Raw genomic sequence first — 5584 nt, forward strand, 5'->3', positions numbered from 1 at the left:
TACAGCTACATATATATGTATAATGTATATGGCTACATAATATGTATACATGTAAACTCCTTTAGATGGCAGTTAACATACATACAATATACATATACAAAATACACACACATATATATATATATATTTATATCATTTTTACAGGGTGAATGGGTGAACTAAATAGCATAGTATACTTAAAACTGTTAAATCTCTGTGAAAATTTTCGTGGTTATATGAAAAGTACGGTTTTAATATATATATAGTGTTTATAAGTTTACTACACTACTTTTTACATAAAATACAATGATTTGCCACTTATGAAAGCAATTTTTTTTTCAATAATTTTATTCCAGCCAGTAGAATACATTTCTGCATGCGGGTAGTTTTTTGTATTAAAAGCATATTTTATGGTTACATTTTATAGGTTAATGAGTGATGTCATGATCATAGGCGCCATGTATACATGGGTGCCCGAGGGCTAAGGCACGCATTGAAATTATTATGGAGGGGGGGGCTTGGCACCCATTAGAACAGAGGTTCCCAAACTTCTTATTGTGCGACCCATTTTGAATTTTTTTTTAAATATAGCGACCCACAATATCAATGAATGACCTTTTTTTTTTTACCATACAACAGAAAATTAAACTATTTTATTACATTTTATGTAATTACGAAAAAAATGTATAATAAGTATAATACGAAAAGTAATAGATGATTATATTTTTGTATTATTTAAAAAAATAGTGCGACCCACCAAAAGTATAATCGCGACCCACTTTTGGGTCGCGACCCACAGTTTGGGAACCTCTGCATTAGAATATTGGATATTTATAAGTTATTATAAATTATAACGAGTATTAATATCCAAACATATCTAAGTTTCAACAATTTTAGCGAACGACTATTGCAATAAAATTCTAGCTGTGATAAAAATTAAAATTTCAAAATGTAAACGAAAAAAAATTGTATTGATAAGAAAATATAAGATAGCACGATTTTGATCGTGACACCAATATAGGTGCAATTTGGAAAACCAAATTAAAATTTTAAAAGGTTAAATTGTTACTAGCCCCCAAGGCGATTTCATGCATTTTTTAATTTTACGGGGACATTGTTATTGACCAGGGGCTAAGCCCCATCCCCCAAATTGTGCATTTATGCCCATGATACCAAGGCCGGGCAAGACACCCATATAAAGTTTTTTAAAACCTGGCGCCTATGGTCATGATTCAGTTGTCCTGCACTATAGAAGTTGTGGTAACTTTAAACCAACTTTTAATTTAAAAAAAAAAACTATAATATTACCTATTCGATGTCTATTAATTTTAGAAAAGTAAGTACAACGCTGCAGTTTTTGATTGGGAAATCTACAAAAATATAAAAATTATCAGTTGTTATTTGTCATCGAACCAATATTAAATAATTGACAGTTGTACACTATAGGTATTAGGTACCTATATACATTAGTATACCTATAAAAAATTAAGTTTTAGATTCTGTTCGAAGTGATTATTTTTTTTTTATGTAAATAAATTATCAATAATATAATATCCAATTATGAATAAATAATTAATATATACCAATATAAATATGTAATAAAATATTCTTAGTATAACATATTATATAGACTGGTAGATCATCATCCTTCAAAATCTTTTTTCGTATGTAGCAGGTAATGATTTATCATTGAATTTAAATTTAACACAACAATTATAGTGACCCATCAATTACGAGATATACTCTCGACACCTACAACTATAAGAGTGGTTACTGGCTTAAATACTTGTGTAACATCATTATAATATGTACCTAATATTATCAAAAATACAGCATTTAATTTCCAAAATTAGACGAGTGGTTGTTTAAATGGATCACTCAGTATATTAGTATTCAACAATACATAATATAGCCATCGTCTCATACTCTCATCGACTATTGTTATTTTAGGCAAATATAGGTATTGAGTGATTCACTAAGCATACTGGATCATATTTTACTTTAATTACTCAGTTTTCCAAAAGCTGATTTTTGGAATTTTTAAACAGATATAGGTACTTGAATAAGATGAAAATTTGAATTATTTGTTACTTAAGGAGTATCCTGTGTAGATAGGTAAACACTTTTCTTTTTCAAAGACAACAACTTACCTTTTCTGCTGTAAATTATTTATTGGAAAATTTTTCTGAAAATGTTGACGTTTATCAAAATAAAATTTCAAACTATTAGTTTTTAAGTTTATTTAAATTTATGCAGGTACTATCATGGTATTTCAGATGGGTTTAGAAGATTGAGAGCAATGGTGATTTGAACATTTTATTAATTAATATTACACTCTCAAAATTTATAATTTGAAAAATGATCCAAGTATAATAAACACTAGATCAAGAACACTAGATTATATTATATTTGCTTTATATTTTTACAAAACAATTTATTAAGACTATTATTTTTAGTATAAACATTTTAATATTTGAGAAATGGCTTGTTCGTATTTTGGATTAAGTACATCTAAATGTTCAAAACAATTATCCAAAATAATTGAGAGTCCTAAACGACTCCCCTTAATTAAAACAACAAAATAATTTAAACATGTGAAAATATGGTCTTATATATTGAGTAGATATACTATACAGTACAGGTACAAGGAAAAATGCTATATTTTATATACCTATACACGATGTGTATTGTAAGCAGGTAGAAGTAATTATTTTTGTTTTTTTATCTTATTTATTACCTATTTTTTATTCTTCGTACTATTACTAGTATTAGTTCGTAGCTAACGTGTTTCATTCATCCGGACGGAATAGAAATCGCTGTAGTGTGACGCGGGCATACACGATGATGATGGGAACAGGTCCCTCGGACGAACGGCGATCGTAAATCGTGTAAATTATAATATAATATATTATGGGTAGAGCTGCATGAGTCGATAATATTGTTATGAAAGGAAGCCGATCGCGCCCTTGTTGATTTATAAAAAACGATTTCTATAATACATATTATTATTGTACACGTCGAGGTCTACCTACCGTCGATTTTTCAAACGGAACGAACGTATTTGCTTTAGGTCGTTGATGTTGTTTCTTATTCCTAGGTAGCCCAGGTAGGCGGACGTCCGTCCCGGGCCTACGCGATGCCATCCAACGATTTAAACTTATAATATGATATTGCGGCTCCAACGATAAATAATAACAATATTATATTATGATATTCAGTTTTATTCACTGCATATGAATTGTGTCCCAGCGGTACACACAAATTGTGTACAATGTAAACAATATTATTTCCTTTCCCATCATACAGAGTACAGACCGACAATAGTGACCATTACAAACAGTAGGTACCTATATAATATTATTAGAAACAATAGAAACGGTTTTTATTCACTCCTTCGCTCATTTTACTCGCCGTCCGATTACTGGGCCGAGTACTGGTTGTCTGGTTCCTGATGAGGAATTACTTCGTGGTTTTCTCATTGTTTGACATAGTTGTGAAAACGTTTTCAGGGATAACCTTTTTAATTGAGAACTCTCTTTTTTTACTGTAAACAGTGTAAACTGTTAAGCATGCAGACAATTTTGTTTTTAAAAATGATGTTGATGTATCTATAAGTATTTAAATTAAAACACAAAAGAGTTGTTTCTGAATTAATACTAATAATATCAAGTCCTAAAAAAATATTGTGTAATATTGTCTATTTGGATCTGGTATTTAGTATATTTTTGTTTATAGTATCCATATTAACTATACTCAGACAAATTTTACAAGTCATAAAATATTAATGGATATTAATATTAACTAACTACTAATATGTTCAAATCATCATAGTCCCCACTCCCCATATCTCCCAAATCGATTATTATTTTTGGTATGAATGTATATTATGTATATTAACCTTCGCTCTTCATTCACAAAGTTAAGCAACTTAAAAGTTAAAACCTAGGTAGGTACTCGTTCATATTTCGATTTAGATACATTAACATTTTTAAAAAAGTCATCCAATTAATGACAAAGGGCTATTCTCATTTGAAACCAAGAGTTACTGTGTATTTTTAAATTTTAAATTAAAATGTTATGGCCTATTTATATAATATTAATATTTGAAATATTATGTAGGCTTTCATTCAAATCAAAATATACTTACCGAAGTGACCACAAATAAAAACACTATATCTAACCCACCAATATTTGTTAATTTCCAAATTATAATAATATAGACTGCCCTGCAAGGCGCCTACGGCCTGCCTACTGGCAATCTGGTGAGCAAGGGTCTGGGCTGCAATCATGGACTAACGATAAATCTCATAGTCCGTGGGATTCATACTACGCAGAGACCATAATATTATTTCTGGGGCCAACTGAAATTAAGGATATTGTTGAAAGAATAAATAAAAATAGTATGTAAATGTGTACCTATTAATAGTTTATGTAGGTAGTGATATCAATTTTGTAAGTAAGATTATCTTTGAAGTCCATCAACTCGAGCACTTCACTTTTACTTTTATTAGTTTTTACTTTATTTAAGATATATTTTAATTTTTAAGTAATATAAGATATGATTGTTAAGAACCTAATTTAGGAACTATTTAAATATCAATTTTAATATAAATAAATAAAGTTTGATAATTGTCTTTGTATTAAATAATTTTATTAAACAAGAAAAATATATTCTTTTGTCTGTATAACTTATTCAATTGTATATACAACTGTATATGCAACTGTAACATTTTTTTTTTTTTGCTCACGTACTTTTAACCTAACCCTAAACGGCGCAGCACAACATGCGCCGGGCGAATTTCTTCGTCCGGCTCCAAATTGTGCGACGCCGTTTGGGATGTATAGGCTCGCTGGCCAACAACTCCTGACAAGTGACGTCACTACATTTGTCATGCGTTTCGGGTTCTGGTTGGTCCATCAGTGAACAACGTAGAAGGATGTTCGGTGCTGAGGACAACCGTCAACCGACAGCCACCCATTAATCTTTTATCTATGCAGCCACCGAATTTGCTTGTCTTCAGGATGCCAGCCGATGTTACCCGAAGTTCCGGCTCAGACGTTAGGGGGTTTAAGTCTAGGGAATTTAATTTAAAGGTAATTTATATTCTAAAATCTAAATCTGAAGTTCGCTGACCACAGGATTTTGAAAACTGTGTTGAGCAAGTTCTAGCTAGTCTTGTAGGTAACCTTCGTTCTTCTTCTTCACAACTTCAACTTGTTAGGTGATTCATAGTAAAATTAATAAGGTTAGGTTATACCTATAAAGGTTGTTTTCAGTATTTGCGCAAGCAGTCCCCGCGGCGCCGTCGGTTCAAAACGAGAGAAAAAAAAAAGGTTGTTTTCAGTATTAGAGTACTATGTTACTCTATGGTTACCTATTTTCCTTAGAGGTTACTGTTTGTTAAAAAAATTTTTAATGTATTCAATGCTTAGATCATATATAAAATAAAGGATAAAATATATATAAAATATGATCTAAGATTCAATGTTAATGTCTCGTGATAAGAATATATTATATTTGATAAGCAATGTGTTATCATTTGGAAAATATTATCAATGTACATTATAAATGTGTTAATGTGTTATCAACTGTATCCATGGAGAT

This window comes from Myzus persicae, unplaced genomic scaffold (assembly GCF_001856785.1).
Source record: "Myzus persicae strain clone G006 unplaced genomic scaffold, MPER_G0061.0, whole genome shotgun sequence".
Lineage (NCBI taxonomy): Eukaryota > Metazoa > Arthropoda > Insecta > Hemiptera > Aphididae > Myzus > Myzus persicae.